Below are 22,076 nucleotides of genomic sequence, written 5' to 3' on the forward strand. Positions count from 1 at the left end.
GTTCCTAATGATCCGAAATCTGAGGAACCAGTGTTAGCTTTATCAGGAAATCCTTAAACTACAAAGAATCCAAAAGGTGCTAACCAAGGTACTAACACTTATGCACCGACTACCAATCAAGATCATCTAAACGCAAACAATGCCAACAATACCCAAAGAAATAACACCAATCGAGGACCTAATACAAACTCATGAGGTAACACCAACAACTTTCAAAAACGCATTTACACACCACTAGGGCAATCCTTGGAATCAACATTCAGAGAACTCCTAGCAAACAAAATTATCTCCTTACCAGCAGTCAACAACTTTGAACCACAAATCAAACCACCTTGGTGGAATGACTCACACTTTTGTGACTTTCATCGAAACAAAGGTTATCAAACAAATGATTGCATGAGACTGAAAAACATTGTTCAAGACATGATTGATAGAGGCGATTTAACAGTCGATGGTCTCAAGACAAATGGTGACCATGGAGCCTTTAAGAATCATCTTCCCAACTACAACAAGGATGGAGCTTCAACATCAAACGATACACGTGGAGCTCGTATCAATAACATATACAATAACACCATCATTCATATATCAGCCGAGGACAATCAAGTAAATGTCATCACAATCAAAGACAAGCATGAACATGAATCCGTCAATGTAACAACCAGAGCTCAAAAATATGTCTTGAAGGGGCATATATCAACAACACACATCGTACCCAGGATTCAATATGATTTAGTCAATCAACTGCGCAAAAATCCTGCTCAAATATCTATACTGGAGTTGTTGAAACTTTCGCCAAAACACAAAGACATCTTGGAACAAGCACTATTAGAAACAAACGTAACTCAAGATCTGGATACTGACAAATTCCAAGCCATGGTCGCTCATATGACAGGACCTCATAACCTCACCTTTTCTGAGCATGATAATATCTCATTGAGCCATCCACACAATACTCCACTCCACATTTAAGTCTTGGTCTACAAACATCGAGTCAAAAGAGTATTAATAGATGGAGGAGCTGGACTCAATATCTGTACCTTGAAACTTATCCGTGCATTAGGCTTCACTAAGCAATCTATTGATCCGCACAAAAAGATCACTATCAAAGCATATGATGATGAAGAAAGATCATCTAAAGGAACAGTAATGTTGCTAATTCAAGTAGGACCAATACAAAAGGACACTATATGCCAAGTCTTAGACATAGACCTCACATACAATATCTTGTTGGGTCGACCTTGGATACATGAAATGCAAGCAGTACCTTCTACTTATCATCAGTGTGTTAAGTTCCCCTACAATGGATAGGAGATTTCTATATCAGCAGGTCATAACCCTTTTCAACATTGTAATGCTATGGGGGCAGCCCAAGACAGCTTGGTTCCGCATAATAGAGAAAAACAAAGTTACCCAACACCAGATCTTCAGCAAGAAATGTCTAAATCACTATCTATGGATTTCAAGTAGAAAATGAAAATCAAAGAGAAAGGCATGGGAGAATACTCTTTGGAACCTTTGTGTTTAGCCAACTTACCAACATTGCCTAAATCTCATGGATTACCTACAGCATCAACACATCAAGCAATACAGCCCATCACCAAGTTTGATGGCAAATTTATCCAACTAGGCACTCTAGCACATGAACCAGAGGAAAAAGACATCCTTAGTTGGCTATACAAGGATGAGGAAGAAGACAGGGTGGCTACTATGGAGGTAGCTATACCAACACACCTGTATGGAAAAGGTTGCTTGATCATGCAACAAATGGGATACAATGACAAAGGACTTATCGAAAAACGTCAGGAAGGCGTCACAGAACCATTAGATCCTCCTTCACAATTTAGTAAAGACAAAATAGGATTGGGCTATGAACACACTCTACCACCCAAGAAGACACCAAGAAAATACCAAAAACCTCAGTGGAAAGCAAAGAAGAAATACAAGGAGGACCACTGGTAGGAGGCATTATTTGAGTCAGCAGAGACAATACACAAAGAACTTGAAAATCAAGAACGAAAGCAACATCAAGGGAAACCCATCAATCAAAAGAAGGAAACATCTACTGGCGAAGTACATCATGTTCAAGAACTAGTGTCCGACAAAGAGGAATCACCTCTTGATAACATCATTCCTCCTCGAGGAGAGACAGTATATGAACAAATGCAAAGAGTGGAAGCAGGATTTGACATAGAATCAGAGAAAACTATCAGACTTGTATCAATCATCAAAGACCTATTTTCACCCTACAACATACCCATCCACAACATTGCCAGAATCTAGGATAATACCTCTGAGACTGATTCAAATGAATATGAATGGGGCAGCTGTTCCAATGTTACTGAAGATATTGCTACAAATGACAGGCATACACCCATCTCTCAAGAAGAACACGGCACAGTGGACTCCTTGAATTTGGTCCACAAAATATCTATGACGCCTAAGAAAATGAGCAGCAACATTACAAGCAAGTCTACACATAAGATGATACCATCGAAGACCTTGACGAAATCCTTAACTTGTTTAACACCCCGGCCAACCACGATGATACCTCCTCCCTGACAATTACAGCAGCTGAACTTGATCCGCCTAATGACTCCTTACCACTTGTCTTTCCTGACCTCATAGACTGGGATGAACCTAAAACTCATGATATACCAATTTTCCCGAATGATGAATCCATTATCCATTACTTGTGTACCATTAACCCGAAAACAGACTCTACTAGTGAACAAAGTAACGACATCTGCAATCAGGGGAGTGCCAAGTCTCTCAGTCGCAAAAATGAACAACATAAAAGATCTATTGCTGAAAACCAATCAATGGCAGCAATAGATCACAAAAAAGTAAAAAATAAAGGATGCATCTGAGGGTGAAAACCTTTTTAAGGCACCTAAAGATGGGAGACTTGACACTCTTCCTGAACATTATCAGGAGCGATCACCCATATTAATTGAGCCCACTCAATCAATCAACATTGGTACAATAGAAGCAGCCAAAAATATACACCTTGCAGAATCTTTGACAGAGGAAGAAAAATGAAAGTTTATACAATTTTTCAAAGAAAAGCAAATTAACTTTGCTTGGTCATATGCAGATATATCCGGGATTGATCCATAGTTAATCATGCATCACTTATCCATTACTCCAGGAGCTAAGCCAGTCAAGCAAAAACTGAGAAAGATGAATCCACATGTAGCGCTCATGGTCAAAGTTGAGCTGAAGAAACTATTAGACGTCGGATTTATTTGACCTATCGACTATGCTGAATGGATTTCTGACATTGTACCAGTTTTCAAACCAGATGGCAATATCAGAATATGCACCGATTTTAGAGATGTCAACAAAGCCTGTCCAAAGGATGACTTTCCTTTACCAAGTATCGACATAATTGTAGACCTCATAGCAGACCATGCAATGCTATCACTAATGGATGGTTTTTCAGGCTATAATCAAATCAAGATAGCCCCAGAGGATCAAGATAGAACAACATTCACCTGTCCTTGGGGAACGTACTATTGTAATGTCATGCATTTTGGCTTAAAGAATGTTGGGGCAACTTATCAACGAGCAATGACAACAATTTTTCATGACATGATGCATACCTTCATAGAGGACTATGTGGATGATTTACTAGCTAAATCATTTACCCGAGCAGAACATCTAAGCATCTTAGAGAAGATTTTTGACAGATTGGAGAAATTCCAAGTCAGACTCAACCCTAAGAAGTGTGTCTTCGGGGTTACATCAGGCAACTTACTAGGCTACATAGTTTCAGCAAAGGGTATTGAAGTGGATCCAACAAAGGTACAAGCCATAATGGAGATGCCACCACCAAAAAACATCAGACAGCTCCGATCTCTACAAGGACAACTCCAGTCAATCAGGTGATTCATCGCTCAACTAGCAGATAAAACTCTACCATTCAAATGGGAAGCCAAATGTGCAGAATCATTCTATCAAATCAAACAATAATCAATGGACCCACCAGTTCTAGTACCACCAATAGCAGGGAAGCCACTCATTCTCTACATTTCAACAACAGATATATCACTAGGGGCATTATTAGCACAATAAAATCAACAAGGCAAGGAACGAGCTATATATTACATCAGCGGGACATTGAACGGATATGAACTCAACTATACATTCATTAAGAAAGCTTATCTGATGGTGGTATTTGCTTCTCAAAAGTTCTGACACTACATGCTAGCTCACACCATCAAGCTCGTAGAAAAAATTGATCCTCTCAAATATTTACTCAGCAAAGCATCTCTTACAGGCAGATTGGCTAAATGGGTCATGATTCTCAGTGAATTTGATATCCACTACATAGAGCGACGAGCTATCAAAGGACAAGCAATTGCAAATCAACTGACTAAAGCACCACTACCTGGAAAACAACCAATGGAGATCAAATTCCCAGACAGGGATGTTCTTGCTATTTCCACCAAACAATGGACCCTATACTTTGATGGATCTTATACTCAACATGGCTCAGGTGCTGGCATTCTGTTCATCACTCCTGAATGGCACACCATACCAAGATCATATCGGCTTATGTTTCCATGCACAAATAACATTGCTGAGTATGAGGCACTAGTTATAGGCATCAAAATGGTCATGGAATGGAGAATCACGGAATTAAAAGTTTACAGAGATTCACAACTAGTCATCAATCAAATCAACAATGACTATCAGACAAAGGACAAAAAACTGCTACCATACAAACGGATGGTGGATGATTTCAAACAATATTTTGTACACATCACCTTCAAGAAAATACCAAGGTTGGACAATAGAGTAGCCGATGCAATGGCTACTATCGCTTCACTACTGCAAATTCTAGAGCAACAAAATCGTTACGAGTTTTTGGTAGAGCAATTGTTCTCCCCAGCCTATGACCATTTTGATTCCCATGTTATCTATGCCTTGACCGGTTCTAACTCTCCGTTATACGGACCAATATACGACTATCTTAAAAGCAATATCCTACCCATTGACCTATCCTGAAACCAAAAATGCAACTTTATCTGGCAAGCCACCCGTTATACTCTCACTGCTCATACTATGTACCGTCGAGGTCTAGATGGTACTCTTCTTCGTTGCCTTGATCGTAATGAATCTGACTTTGCTTTACAAGAGCTTCACGAAGGTATCTGTGGCACACATTCAAGTGGTCCTACTCTTGCTAAAAAGCTTCTAAGAATGGGATATTACTAGTCGACAATGGAAAAAGACTCTTATCATTTTGCAAAGAAGTGTCCTAAATGCCAAATCCATGGCAATCTTATACATGCACCAGCATAGGAATTGCAGCCATTCACAACATCCTGGCCCTTTTTCCAGTGGGGATTGGACTTAGTCGGAAAAATTCATCCTTCATCTTCAAATAAACACAAGTGCATTATAACTGCAACATAATACTTTACCAAATGGATTGAAGCAGTCCCCATGACCACAGCGACTAGGAAACAAATAACATCTTTTATCCTTAATTATCTAATCTGCAGATATGGCATCCCAAGTTCCATCGTCACAGATAATGGATGACCTTTCAAAAACCAAGATGTGCGAGAACTATGTGAAAAATTCAAGATCCAACATCATTTCTCTACACCTTACTACCCACAGGGGAATGGTTAGACAAAAGCATCCAACAAGACAATATTGAAAATCCTAAAGAAAACAGTGAATGATGCAGGCAAAGATTGGCATGTGCAACTCAATCCAGCACTTTGGGCATACAAAACTAGCATCCGTACACCTACGGGAGCTACACCATATTCATTGGTATATGGATTAGAGGCAATTTTACCCCTGGAGGTAGAAATTCCATCTCTTAGAGTCTTTTTGAAAGGCCTAATTCCACATGAAGAGTATCGAGTCAACCGACTATAAGAGCTAGAACTTCTAGATGAAAGATGCCAACATGCCTACACTCACCTCAAAACATATCAACAACACATGTGCAGAAGCTACAACCACAAGATCATTCCCAGAATTTTTAAAATTGATGACCTAGTACTGAAGGAAAATCCTAGAAATCAACAGGATCGGGAAAAGAAAGGGAAATTTGAACCTAACTAGTTAGGTCCCTATGTCATCATATCAGCTTATGGATTAGGTGCTTATCAGCTAACAACTTTAGAAGGAGATGTGCTCAATGAACCAACTAACAACATTCATCTAAAGAAATACTACACTTGAGCAGTGTAATGCACGGAATAGTCGAAAATATCAAAAAAATAAAAAAATATCAAATATCAAGAAAAATCAAATAAAAGGTACAATAAAAACAACTGGTGACAACCTGGCAACAGGCGCTACTGTGAGAGGAGAACTCCTCTATCTATCTTTACTACCAAACCGTTATATCCACAGTCAAGCACTATCAGCTATCGCCCGACATTTTATCACACTATCATGGACATACTTAGCGTAGTCACTATCTTGGTTTATCCACATATCTTTTCACCGCATCTCACCATGGCTTGGTAATCACTGTACATATCCACATTAAGAGGAAAACTCGGCTAGGGGTAGCATTGATCAGAACTTGCAGCAAATTCAGAACATCAAAACTTGTAGCAAACTCAGAACATCATATCCAGCAAACAACTCAACAATCACAAAACCAAACATTGATCACTTAAAGGGATTCACAAAATGGGATGGATGATTTTCTGAAGTATCAAATGTTTGCATCTTGCATGAAGTTTTGACTATTTTGCACTTGAACTTTTTGAACTATTGGATCCTCTACATTTTCTCCACAATGCATCAAGCTAGAGAAAGTCATGGGGACTTCAAATTTTTTTAGTTTTATGTCTGTGAGGCGATCATTTGTACTATGCAAATACTTGTCTTGAGACGTGATTCACGGTATATCACTGAAGACATGATTCCACTTTGCGCATACAAATGGTTTAATCTTGTCTGTTTATACACAATCTGCACTCAGGTCGTCCTGGTTCAATTATACATTGACACTTGTGTTATCTTGCAAAATCAAAAATCATGTAAATTTTTCTCAGTTCATTATGGTTCACTTATACCATTATGCTTGTATAAATTTTCAACAAATCCTACCAAATCAATGCTCAATGATGATACCTACAAAGAAAGCAAAAACATGTGACTATACGGGAATGATGAACGCAGAATAAGGATGCTCAAATTAGTTGCATATCATTTTACAATTAGTTGCATATCATTTACAATTAGTTGCATATCATTTTACAATTAAGTTGCATATCATTTTACAATTAAACAACATACCATTATCATACATCCCATTTTCAAGATACATCTCACAACATATCATATCATACATCTCATTTTCAAGATACATCTCACAACATATCATTATCATACATCTCATTTTCAAGATACATCTCACAGTATATCATTATCATACATCTCATTTTCAAGATACATCTCACAACATATCATTATCATACATCTCATTTTCAAGATACATCTCATACATCATCCATCATCCATCAAATATCAAATCACATGCATCTATCTAAGCATTGCAACATCATCACATTCTCACTCATCTCATCATCATCATCTAGTCACATTCATCATTGCATCCCTCACATGCATATCTATCGTATCATCATGGAATCTTTCTTCACTTTCATATCTTCATCATTCTTCCAAACTATCTTCTATCATGTCTTATACAGGATGTATCTTTCCTGAAACCAAATGTTTTGATCAGTTCTTATGCAGGATATATCATTCTTGAAACTAGATGTTTTGATCAGCTCTTATACAGGATATATCGTTCCTGAAACCAGACATTTTGATCAGCTCTTATACAGGATATATCGTTCTTGAAACCAGATGCTTGATCATCCATGTCTTATACAGGCAGTATCATTCCTGAAACCAGACGCTCGATCATCCATGTCTTATACAGGAGGTATCATTCCTGAAACCAGACGCTCGATCATCCATGTCTTATAGAGGAGGTGTCATACCTGAAACGAGACTTGATCTCAATCCAATCAATATAATCAATCTTATCAAACCCATGCATGTAATCACTATCCACCCTTCTATCTTTCAAATAAGCATTCTTCTTCTTTTGAGAGATCATTCATGCCTTTTGTGCATGAACGATCTCCCGAGGGGGCATTATCATATCAAATATTGACATCAATTTCATATCGACATCAGTTTCATATCAAATCAATTCTTCATATCTAGGGCATCATATCGACATTTCAACACAAGCATCATATCCGACACATCATTTTTTTTTGAATCAACATGTGTCAGATATGATGCTTGTGTTGAAATGTCGATATGATGCCCCAGATATGAAGAATTGATTTGACATGAAAATTTGATATGAAACTGATGTCGATATGAAATTGATGTCGAGATTTGATATGATAATGCCCCCTCGGGAGATCGTTCATGCACAAAAGGCATGAATGATCTCTCGAAAGAAGAAGAATGCTTATTTGAAAGATAGAAGGGTGGATAGTGATTACATGCATGGGTTTGATAAGATTGATTATATTGATTGGATTGAGATCAAGTCTCATTTCAGGTATGACACCTCTTGTATAAGACATGGATGATCGAGCGTCTGGTTTCAGGAATGATACCGCTTGTATAAGACATGGATGATCAAGCGTCTGGTTTCAGGAATGATACCACCTGTGTAAGACATGGATGATCGAGCATCTGGTTTCAGGAACGATATATCCTGTATAAGAGCTGATCAAAATGCCTAGTTTCAAGAACGATATATCCTATATAAGAGCTTATCAAAACATCTAGTTTTAGGAATGATATATCCTACATAAGAGTTGATCAAAACATCTAGTTTCAGGAAAGATACATCTTGTATAAGACATGATAGAAGATAGTTTGGAAGAATGATGAAGATATGAAAGTGAAGAGTGATTCCATGATGATACGATAGATATGCATGTGAGGGATGCAATGATGAATGTGACTAGATGATGATGATGAGATGAGTGAGAATGTGATGGTGTTACAATGCTTAGATAGATGCATATGATTTGATATTTGATGGATGATGGATGATGTATGAGATGTATCTTGAAAATGAGATGTATGATAATGATATGCTATGAGATTTATCTTGAAAATGAGATGTATGATAATGATATGCTGTGAGATGTATCTTGAAAATGAGATGTGTGTGGGAAAAGCGGGTTGATGAAACTCAAAATGTGAAAATGTGGTCTCAAAGGGGCTTGTTCACACACCCACAAGACTTCTTGGTGCAATTTATGGAGTCATGAAAAATGACTCAACTTCCCAAGGTAGGTTCCATGGTTCTCTTTCTCACAAGGTCCCTCAAGTCAATGCCTTTGCTCTCAGATCACTGAGCAAAGTGACTTAGGGATGACGAATGCAAGAACGAGGGATGCTTTAGATTGGTTTTAACATGAATGCATCCTATTTACGCATGATTCTATAAATGAGTTAAACTATATTATAAGATGACAAGGTTAGTACCAATACTATCCTAACATGATATACTAGTTAATGATTTAAGCTAATGATAACAGAAATACTCTAAAATGCTTATTAGATTAATTCCTATTATAAAGAGAGGCTAGATGTATTGATAAAATTGAGCATAACTGAGATACTAAAAGCTTGGATTGATCTTTAAAATGGAGGAATGAGAGCTCTATTTATAGGGAAAATAGGGCAATGGAAGGTCAATATTGAAGGAGTTAATCAAGGGTCGAGATTGAAAGTTATCGATCCATGTTTACAATTTTCACCAATGAAATGGTGACAATTGTCAACATAAGACTGCTTGAGAGGAGAGATAAGAAGCATTAAATTCTTGATAAGACCTCTTGGTTACCTTAGAAGGTAAGGGTTAAGGTTAGGTTAGGGTTATCCAATGGACAAAGCTTTTACCCAAGGGGTAAACTCTTGTGCAAAGGTTAAAGAGATAACCATGGTCAAAGCAATGAATGCTTGATGAGACCCCTGGATTAGATGAGGGTTGAGTTAGGCAAAAAGTCTCTAACCATGCCACTAAGGGTTAGTTAACCATTAATGGTTTGAAGACTTTGGATACAAATTTGTAAGAGTCCTTCCAAATTTGGGGGTATTCAACAAGTTAGTTTGTTGAAGGCATAAAGGCTTTAATGCCTTTTGAAGACTTTACTCCAAATTTGAGAAGTGACCTCCTTAAATTTAGGGAAAGGGGATAATTGATGGGTTAAGCTTAATTGATTAGGATTAGATGGATTCTAGAAGAATTTAGGAATAGGGTTAGGATGCAAGTGGGAGATGTAGGAAAATGCAAGTGGGTGGGGAAAATAGAATTTAATTAAAATAAAATTAATTTATTTTAATTTGATTGCAAGTTGTGAATTTAAATAAATTAGATTTATTTAATTGGGGTGAACTATTTAATTAAATATAAATTTAATTAAAAAGTAGAGAGAAGGGATTTAATTAAATAAAATGATTTATTCAATTAAATGATGTAAAGGGCTTACGTGAATTTAAATAAATTGAATAATTTATTTAATTAAATAGAAGAATGTGAGTGATTTAATTAAATTAGAGTTAACTAAATAGAGGAATGGGAATAAAATGAATATTAAATATTCATTTAGGAATATGGTCATTTTTATACATCTACAATGTTATCTTTTCTTAATTTGCAACCTACAGATAAAGGGGTAGTAATTGGTTTCCAATTCTCCATATCAAACTTATTTAACATGTCTTTGACATGTTTAGCTTGAGAATTATAGATCCTATCTTCCAACTGACTAACTTGTAGACCAAGAAAATATGACATCTCATCGATCATTGACATTTCAAATTCCTTTTGCATCTCTTCTGCAAACTCTTTACACAGATCATCGCTTCCTCCAAATATAATATCATCAACATAGACAACAACAATCAACAACTTGTTACCTTCAACCTTAAAATAAAAATCGTTGCCTGAAGTTTTTCTATAATAAATATTTGTCCAATCTAGTATACCAAGCTCTGGGTGCTTTTTTGAGTCCATATAATGCCTTCTTTAACTTGCAAACCATATCTAAATCTTCTAACAATTTGAATCCATTTGGTTGCTCAGTATATGCCTCTTCTTCCAGTTCTCCATTCAAAAATGTTGACTTAACATCAATTTCATATACCTTGAAATTATTATAAGCAAAAAAAATGCAAGAGACATTCTCATAGCTTCCATCCTAGCTACTAGAGCAAAAGTTATCTCAAAATCAATACCTTCAACTTGTGAATAGCCTTTACATACCAATCTCATTTTGTTCTTTGTAACTTATCTTTGTTCATTTAGCTTGATCTGAAACACCCACTTAGTTCCCATCAGATTTTTGTCCATCGGTTTGGTTAACATATCCCAAGTCTAATTCCTTTGTATTTGATTAAATTCTTCTTCCATTGATTTTACCCAACTTTCTTATTTGCTTGCTTCCTCATGTGATTTAGGTTCCACTAGTGGAAGAAAACAATAGTTTTCTTGCTCATTTGCCTTTGTAACACTTCTTCTTGTCTGAATTCCTTTGGTTTTGTCTCTAATTATTTGATCTTCTGAATGATTCTTTCATACATATTTTACTAGGTTCTTAATCAATTGCCCAGGTTCTACTTCTTCCTCTTCAATTTCATCTATCTCTTCCTTATTGTTGTCTTCTAGATATGTCTTTTCTTTTGCAACAACAAGAATAATCTCAAATTTAGTCTCCTATATGGGTTCAGGGGTATTCTAATCTCATGCTTTCACATACTTTCACATTTGTGCTCTCCACTATCTTATTCAATCTCTTATTGTAACATTGATAGGCCTTGTTGTTTGTAGCATATCCTAAGAATATTTTTTCATATGCTCTGGTATGAAACTTTCCAAAATCATCTTCATCTCTTTTGATATAAGACTTACTCCCAAAAATTTTGAAATACTTTATAGTAGGAGGTCTTCCATTTCATAGCTCATAAGGTGTCTTAGTATGATTTACTCTAATTCGTACCTTGTTAAAAATGTAAACAATAGTATGCACAACTTCTTTCCAATATACATTAGGCAGGTTAGCATCCTTCACCATAGTTCTAGCCATCTCAATAACAACTATTCTTCCTATCTACTACATCATTCTATTGAGGGATTCTCATAGCATAAAAGTGTATTTTGATACCATATTTGTCACAAAAATTGTCAAATTCATTTGAAGTAAATTCTCCGCCTCTATCAAATCTTAAACATTTGAATTTCTACCATTGCTTTGATTACTTTAAATCCTTCAAAAGCTTCAAATTTCTCTTTAAAAAATGTAACCCATGTCATCCCAGAGTAATCATCAACAAGTAACATGAAATACCTTTCTCCATTAAGTCCTTTTATCCTTGTAGGCTCACAAAAATCTGTATGAATCGTCTCCAAGGGTCTTGAAGTAGAATACTCCTTGTTCTGGAAACTCATCTTTGTCTGTTTTTCTAATAGACATTCCCTGCACATAGTATTAGTAGGCTTGATAATATTAGGTAATGTAGATGTATAAAAATGACCATATTCCTAAATGAATATTTTATGTTCATTTCTCTATTTAATTAAATCCAATTTAATTAAATTACCCGCATTCCTCTATTTAATTAAGTAAATTATTCAATTTATTTAAATTAAATTCACTATACCATTTAATGAATAAATCATTTTATTCAATTAAATCCCTTCTATCCACTTTTAATTAAATTCAAATTTAATTAAATAGTTATCCTAAATTGAATAAATCTAATTTATTTAATTTCTCCAAATTGCAACCAAATTGAATTAAATTACTTTATTTCAATTAAATCCTATTACCCCTCCATCCACTTGCAAAATCCCAAACCCCTTTCTAATCCCTTCTAGAATCTTCTAATCGCTTCTAATTAACCTAACCCCTCCTCTAAACTTTGTCACATTCCTAAGCAAAGGGAAGTCACTTCTCAAAACCTCAAAGTCTTTGATAACCATTAAAGGCTTCAAACCTTCAACCACTTAATTCCTCAAAGTCTTTGATAACCATTAAAGGCTTCCAACTTTCAACCACTTAATCCCCCAAAGTCTCCAATAACCATTAATGGTTAACTCAAACCCTCCTACATGGTTAAAACATTTGTTTTGACTCAACCTTCATCCAACCCAAGGGTCTTATCAGGCCTTTAATGCTTTGACCATGATTATCTCTTAATCATTTGCACAAAGGTTTATCCTTGGATTAACTCTTAATCCATTGGGTAATCCTAATTTAAGCTTGACCCTTACCCTCTAGATAACCATGAGGTCTTCTCAGGCCTTTAATGCCTCCAACCCCTTCTCTCAACCCAACCCTACGTTGACACTTGTCACCATTTCATTGGTGCCAATTACAAACATGGATCCCCAACTTTCAAACTCAACCCTTGATTAAACCATTCAATCTTGACCATCCATTGCCCTATTCTTGCTATAAATAGAGCTCTCATTCCTCCATAAGGATCATCCTCCAAATTTGTAGCATCACACTTATGCTCAAATACATTCAAGCTTTCATATCTCATTTTATGCTTATCATTTTAGCCTCTTTTAAATCAGGAATTAGTCTAAATATGCATGTTTAGAATATTTTCTTTATCATTTAGCTCAATCATAGACTAAATATATCATGTTAAGATAGTATTCATACTAACCTTGTCATCTTATCATCTAGTTTATTGCATTTCTAGAATCATACATAGCTTATAACACATCTCATACTAAAATCTATCAAAGCATCCCTCGTTCTTGCATTTGCCATCCCTAAACCATTTTGCTTAGTGATCTGAGAGCAAAAACATTGGTTTGAGGGACATTGTGAGATAGAGAACCATGGGACCCACCTTGGGAAGCTGAGTAATACTTTGTTACTCCATAGCTTGCACCAAGAAGTCCTGTGTGTGTTTGTGGACAAGTCATTTTGCAATATTTTCACATATTAAGTTTTATCAGCCCACTTTTCCCGCATACATTTATGGCGCCCACCGTGGGGCTAGACTCCATATATCAAATCGGTTTTTGAATTTAACCACTTTTGCAGGTCCGCGGGAAACATGAATCAGCGCGTGGGAAACATTCTCTGGCGCATCCGGTTAACAGTCTAGCGCATCCAGCTTACTGTTTAGCGCGTGGGGTCTATACTCTAGCGCGTGAAGTCCTTTCTTTAGCGCATGACTTCCACTAATCTTTTCCTGTAGGTATCAACGTGGGAGAAAAATAGAGTAGCGCATCCGGTTAAAAGTCTAGTGCATCCCTCTTACTGTTTAGCGTGTGGGGTCTATACTCTAGCGCATGAAGTCCTTTCTTTAGCGCATGACTTCCACTAATATTTTCCTGTAGGTCTCGACATGGGAGAAAAATAGAATAGCGTCGAGAAAATAGCTTAGCGCATTGGGGGCACATAATAGCGCGTAGGTGTTTTTTCTTAGCGCATAGACATCATTTCTTAGCGCATAGAGTTGGCAAAGCCAAAAATTTATGACAAAGTCAAAAATTAGGCTTGTGGGAGGCATAATATATATGGAATATAGCATTTAAGTATAAGTGACATTTCCTCTTCTCTTTTCTCTTTCTTATACTTTAAGTTATATTCCATATATATTGTCAGGATGTTTGAGAGGGGTTTCGGACCTCTAGGAGTTATAATGCAAAATCTAGTTTTTGGAAGATCCTCCAAAATTCAGACTTAAACAAATTTCAGGGCATTTCAGAATCAGGATTGTAAAATTTGTAACCAAGATCAGAATTTAGGCTTGTGTAAGCCCACACTAACATTTGATCACTGACTGTGTGCAAGTTCTAATATTTTTTGTGCAAGGGAAGAAGTTAGTTTAGAGGCTTCAAGCTTCTTTTTTAACTTTCTTTCAACAAAAGTTGGTTAAAAAGAACTCACTCTCCTTTTTGCAAAAGTTAAAATAAACTTCATCATTTCATTTGGATGCATAAAATGAACTTCATGCCTTCCTTTTTGGTGTTTTAAAATAAAATTTCATCTTTTCTTTATTGCAAGGTAAAAAGAACAACAAACTTCATATTTGCTTTCTTGCAAGATTAGAGGAAAAACACTTCATTTTGGAAGCTGTAAAAAGAACCAACAATCTTTACTTTGACAAAAGTTTTAAAAAGAACCTCACCATCTTTTGGTGTTTAAAAGGATTCACTTCATTTTGCAAAGTAAAAGAACCTCATCTTCATTTTGTGCAAGGCAAAGAGGGAAAGTTTTCCCCTATCGACTTTAATTTTGCTGACCAAACATCACGATTTACTTTGTTGACCAGGCTTGTTTTGCAAAAGTTTTGGAAATACACACTTTGCTATGAAAGGTTAAAAAGAACATCATGCTTGTTGGAGCAACATCTCCAAATAATTGAAATACACACTTTGCTATGAAAGGTTAACCCATTTAATGAATAAATCATTTTATTCAATTAAATCCCCTTATCCACTTTTAATTAAATTCAAATTTAATTAAATAGTTATCCTAAATTGAATAAATCTAGTTTATTTAATTGCAACCAAATTGAATTAAAATACTTTATTTCAATTAAATCCTATTATCTCTCCATCCACTTGCAAAATCCCAAACCCCTTTCTAATCCCTTCTAGAATCTTCTAATCGCTTCTAATTAACCTAACCCCTCCTCTAAACTTTGTCACATCCCTAAGCAAAGAGAAGTCACTTCTCAAAACCTCAAAGTCTTTTATAACCATTAAAGGCTTCAAGTCTTCAACCACTAAATTCCTCAAAGTCTTTGATAACCATTGAAGGCTTTCAACCTTCAACCACTTAATCCCCAAAGTCTCCAATAACCATTAATGGTTAACTCAAACCCTCCTACATGGTTAAAACATTTGTTTTGACTCAACCTTCATCCAACCCAAGGGTCTCATCAGGCCTTTAATGCTTTGACCATGATTATCTCTTAAACATTTGCACAAAGGTTTATCCTTGGATTAACTCTTAATCTAGTGGGTAATCCTAATTTAAGCTTGACCCTTAGCCTCTAGATAACCATGAGGTCTTCTCAGGCATTTAATGCCTCCAACCCCTTCTCTCAACCCAACCCTATGTTGACACTTGTCACCATTTTATTGGTGCCAATTACAAACATGGATCCCCAACTTTCAAACTCAACCCTTGATTAAACCATTCAATCTTGACCATCCATTGCCCTGTTTTTGCTATAAATAGAGCTCTCATTCCTCCATTTTTAACAATAATCCTTCAAATTTGTAGCATCACACTTATGCTCAAATACATTCAAGCTTTCTTATTTCATATATGCTCATCATTTAGCCTCTTTTAAATCGGGAATTAGACTAAATATGCATGTTTAGAATAATTTATTTATCATTTTAGTTCAATCATAGACTAAATATAGTATGCTAGGATAGTATTCATACTAATCTTGTCATCTTATCATTTAGTTTATTGCATTAACACATTTCATTCTAAAAATCTATCAGAGCATCCCTCATTCTTGCATTTGCCATCTCTGAACCATTTTGCTCAATGATCTGAGAACAAAACATTGGTTTGAGGGACATTGTGAGATAGAGAACCATGGGACCCACCTTGGGAAGCTGAGTGATACGTCGTTACTCCATAGCTTGCACCAAAAAGTCATGTGTGTGTGTGTGGACAAGTCATTTTGCAACATTTTTCACATATTGGGTTCTATCGACCCGCTTTTCCCGCATACATTTCTGGCGCCCACATCAGAATTTAGGCTTGTGTAAGCCCACACTAACATTTGATCACTGACTCTGTGCAGGTTCTAATATTTTTTGTGCAGGGGAAGGAGCAAGTTTAGAGGCTTTAAGTTTCTTTTTTTTACTTTCTTTCAACAAAAGTTGGTTAAAAAGAACTCACTCTCCTTTTTGCAAAAGTTAAAATAAACCTCATCATTTCATTTGGATGCATAAAATGAACTTCATGTCTTCCTTTTTGGTGTTTTAAAATAAAACTTCATCTTTTCTTTATTGCAAGGTAAAAAGAACAACAAACTTCATATTTGCTTTCTTGCAAGATTAGAGGAAAAACACTTCATTTTGGAAACTGTAAAAAGAACCAACAACCTTTACTTTGACAAAAGTTTTTAAAATAACCTCACCATCCTTTGGTGTTTAAAAGGATTCACTTCATTTTGCAAAGTAAAAGAACCTCATCTTCATTTTGTGCAAAGCAAAGAGGGAAAGTTTTCCCCTATCGACTTTAATTTTGCTGACCAAACATCACGATTTACTTTGTTGACCAGGCTTGTTTTACAAAAGTTTTGGAAATACACACTTTGCTATGAAAGGTTAACTCTTGTATGTTTACTCCAACAAGCATGATGTTCTTTGTTGACCAGCCTAAATTCTGATGTTGCCGCCAGAAATGTATGTAGGAAAAGCGGGTCAATAGAACTCAATATGTGAAAAATGTTGCAAAATGACTTGTCCACACACACACAGGACTTCTTGGTGCAAGCTATGGAGTAATCACGTATTAATCAGCTTCCCAAGGTGGGTCCAATGGTTCTCTATCTCACAATGTCCCTCAAACCAATGTTTTGCTCTCAGATCATTGAGCAAAATGGTTCAGGGATGGCAAATGCAAGAACGAGGGATGCTCTGATAGATTTTTAGAATGAAATGTGTTAATGCAATAAACTAAATGATAATATGACAAGATTAGTATGAATACTATCCTAGCATACTATATTTAGTCTATGATTGAACTAAAATGATAAAGAAATTATTCTAAACATGCATATTTAGTCTAATTCCTGATTTAAAAGAGGCTAAATGATGAGCATATATGAAATAAGAAAGCTTGAATGTATTTGAGCATAAGTGTGATGCTACAAATTTGAAGGATGATTGTCAAAAATGGAGGAATGAGAGCTCTATTTATAGCAAAAACAGGGCAATGGATGGTCAGGATTGAATGGTTTAATCAAGGGTTGAGTTTGAAAGTTGGGGATCCATGTTTGTAATTGGCACCAATGAAATGGTGACAAGTGTCAACATAGGGTTGGGTTGAGAGAAGGGGTTGGAGGCATTAAATGCCTGAGAAGACCTCATGGTTATCTAGAGGCTAAGGGTCAAGCTTAAATTAGGATTACCCACTAGATTAAGAGTTAATCCAAGGATAAACCTTTGTGCAAATGTTTAAGAGATAATCATGGTCAAAGCATTAAAGGCCTGATGAGACCCTTGGGTTGGATGAAGGTTGAGTCAAAACAAATGTTTTAACCATGTATGAGGGTTTGAGTTAACCATTAATGGTTATTGGAGACTTTGGGGATTAAGTGGTTGAAGGTTGAAAGCCTTCAATGGTTATCAAAGACTTTGAGGAATTTAGTGGTTGAAGACTTGAAGCCTTTAATGGTTATCAAAGACTTTGAGGTTTTGAGAAGTGACTTCCCTTTGCTTAGGGATGTGACAAAGTTTAGAGGAGGGGTTAGGTTAATTAGAAGCGATTAGAAGATTCTATAAGGGATTAAAAAGGGGTTTGGGATTTTGCAAGTGGATGGAGGGATAATAGGATTTAATTGAAATAAAGTATTTTAATTCAATTTGGTTGCAATTAAATAAATTAGATTTATTCAATTTAGGATAACTATTTAATTAAATTTGAATTTAATTAAAAGTGGATAGGGGGAATTTAATTGAATAAAATGATTTATTCATTAAATGGGTATAGTGAATTTTATTTAAATAAATTGAGTAATTTACTTAATAAAATAGAAGAATGTGGATAATTTAATTAAATTGGATTTAATCAAATAGAGAAATGAACATAAAATATTCATTTAGGAATATGGTCATTTTTATATGTCTACAGGGAAATCTCTCATTATTTTAGTATTACTGATCTTTATCACGTTATCAAAGTTGACATGTCCCATCCTTTTATGCCATAACCAGTATTCACTGCTCTATGTCAAAAACATCTACTTCCACTCTTATCCTTTACGAATTTAGAATTTCCATTTGTTCTAATACCTTTTCCTACCATTCTTCCATTTTTTCCTTTTCTAATCACACATCCAATCTAACAGAATAAAACTTCATAACCTTTATTGCACATCTAACTAACACTCAACATACTATGTCTCAAACCTTCAACATAATAAACATCATTAGTTTTATGCTTACCATCAATCGAGATACTTCCTATTCCATAAATAGGTGCAACTTCCTCTCTTGCAAATTTAACTAGTCCACCATCATACTTCTTGAGATTATTGAACTTATCTTTGTTTCCAGTTGTATACACTTAAAACTGGTATGAAGATAGTTAATTAAATAAGCAATTATTTAATTAATCCCCCTCCCCAATTTAATTGAATTCATTAGCAATTTGATTAAATTCTTCCACTCATCTACTTATTAATAAATCTAAGGATTTATTTAATAGGTTCATTTCAATAATCCCCTTTGATTAATTAATTCAAATTAATTAATCTTTCCCACATCTTCAATTAATTCTTCTAATCCCTAATTAATTAAAATAAATCAATTTATGATTTGTTGAAAATTAATTAGTCTTTTCCCATTATTTGAATTTTTAAATTCAAATAACCCACATGCCTCCTAACTTCTAGCCACCTAACCTAACAACTTCTAAACCTAACCCATTCCATCTAACCTTGGGTTTAATTAAACCCATCCTAACCTCCTATGATGTGGATACTCTCCCCTTGAGACACATGGCATTCTTGGGCCACCTGTCCCCTCTCTTGGAAGCCCCTTGACACTTGTAACCATAGAGATGACAAATGTCCCCTTTCCTCCAACCTCTTTTCCAACCTCCTCCAATTTCACCATTGATATCTTCAGACTCAATCTTGACCGTTGATTCCTGCCACCTCACCCCTGGCCTTGGAAATCCTATAAATATCCCCCATTTCGGAACAATAAGGATCCCATCTCATTTTCATCTTATGCATTGTTACTATAGGCATAATATCTCTTAGCATATCATTTGAGCATTGTTATTATAGGCAATTGCATCTTGGATCTAGCTTAATTTGATCATTTTCTAGCATAATTGTTGAATCATGTAGCTTAATCATTCTCTTTCTAGCTTAATTGCATCATTATCATTTCAAATCCTCCATCTAGGTGTATTCAAGTCACTGGAATTTGCTTATCTAGATCTGAGAGCAAATCCACACTCGCATCTCTTAGGAGGCGATAGATCGCTTTGCCATGGTTTTATCTTCCTTTGTTTTAAATTTGCTAACCATTCTTGTAATGATCTATTGAGTGTTTGTGTTGCAGCTATAGGTATCACACTTCACAGGCATGACACTAGTCATATGATTGAACATCCAGAATCAATGATCTAGGCTTTCAGTTCAACCTTGGCATGTAATGCAGTCTTTTCTCTTGCTATCTTTTTGTTATCTTCACCATCTTCCCATCTTTCAAACCTATCATGGTTCTTCTCTTCTATAGCCAAGAATAAATATTCTTCATTTGATTCCTCACCATATTCATCTCCAGATGAATGTATCTCCATAGAGCAAAATATCCTTTTCCCTTCATCTCTATCTTATGTCCTTTTCTTAAAAGAGTGTCTTCTATATCTTGTTTTCTTTTCATCACCATTAGATTTTTTATAATATTTTTATACATACATTTAGAATCATGATGACAAATCCTACTACAATTAAAGCATTTCAAAGGTAACTTACCTTTGTACTTTCCAATTCTTCTCTTCAAATTTCTTGCAAAGTTCACTTTAATCTCATCCAAGTTTTCACTTTTTTCTGGTTCATCTTTTTTTGAAATGTTAAATGCAACTTCTTTCATGTAGGTTTTTATATCATCCATCTTTCCAATTTCAAAATTTGATGATGTTCCAATGATTTGACCAATTGAGTAGTTATCATGACATTCTTCAGTCACACACTTCTTTGGTTTGTAGGGTTTAGTCAGTGTAAACATGATCTTTCTTATGGCATCACCTTCTTCTAAAGTTTCACCAATAGATTGGATAGCCTCAACAATATTGTATACATGTAAAATTCATCTTAAAAACAAGTAATCAATTAGAAGCAAAAGGGAAATCACGAATCCCTTCTAACCAAAGAATCTAACAAATAAGACAATGAAATAACACAATCAAGCTAATAGGAATTAAAATAATCAAATCAAATCAAAACTCCCTATCCCAAGATCGCATATTGCTTCCATTGCTCTTCTCCTCTTTGTGGTATGATGGCTCTCAGATATTGCGTTGGTAACCTGCAAGTGACACAAAGATTCAAAGTTCGTGATTCTTGAAAATGGAGATTAGGTGCTCAATTTATTAAAAATTGAATGAGATTGATTGAAAGGTGGAACAAATTGATCAAGAGGTGGAACTCAGGTGAGCTCACATGAAAATTGATAGTTGAACTACTGATTGTAGGATTGAAACTCAATAGATTGAATAGATTAATTGAGTCCACTGATTGAGAAAAAGCTGACTGAAGGAAGAAAAAGAATGATTGGAGGAAATAAAGAGGATGACACTGAGAGCTTAATTTAGAAAAAGCTAACTGAAAGATGGAAATAGAAGTTGAAGAGAGAAATGATTTAATTAATTAATTAATTTAGCATGTGATTGCATTTAGACTTAGATTTTCAATTTAATCTTTGCATGATATCTATTCAAATAATTGAATTTATTTAATCAATTTAGTATTTGAATATATTTAGAACTTAACTTTGATTTTCAATTTGGTTTTTGAAATCATGCACATGTAATTGAATTTGGAAGAAATTAGAAGAATATGAAATTAAATGAAATTAGAATTTGGGGATTTGGAAATGGAAGAATTAATTAGTTAATTAAATAATTTGAAGAAACTATTTAATTATTTAGAAATAAAATTTAATTAAATAATAAAGATTATCTAATTTAAAGGATTAAATCATTATTTAATTAAATAATTAATATTTAATTAATGTTTAGAAAAGGGTTGAATGATTAGATGATTAGAGATAGAAATTGAGAATTAATTTATTTAAATAATAAAGATTA

This window comes from Cryptomeria japonica, chromosome 4 (genome assembly GCF_030272615.1).
Source record: "Cryptomeria japonica chromosome 4, Sugi_1.0, whole genome shotgun sequence".
Lineage (NCBI taxonomy): Eukaryota > Viridiplantae > Streptophyta > Pinopsida > Cupressales > Cupressaceae > Cryptomeria > Cryptomeria japonica.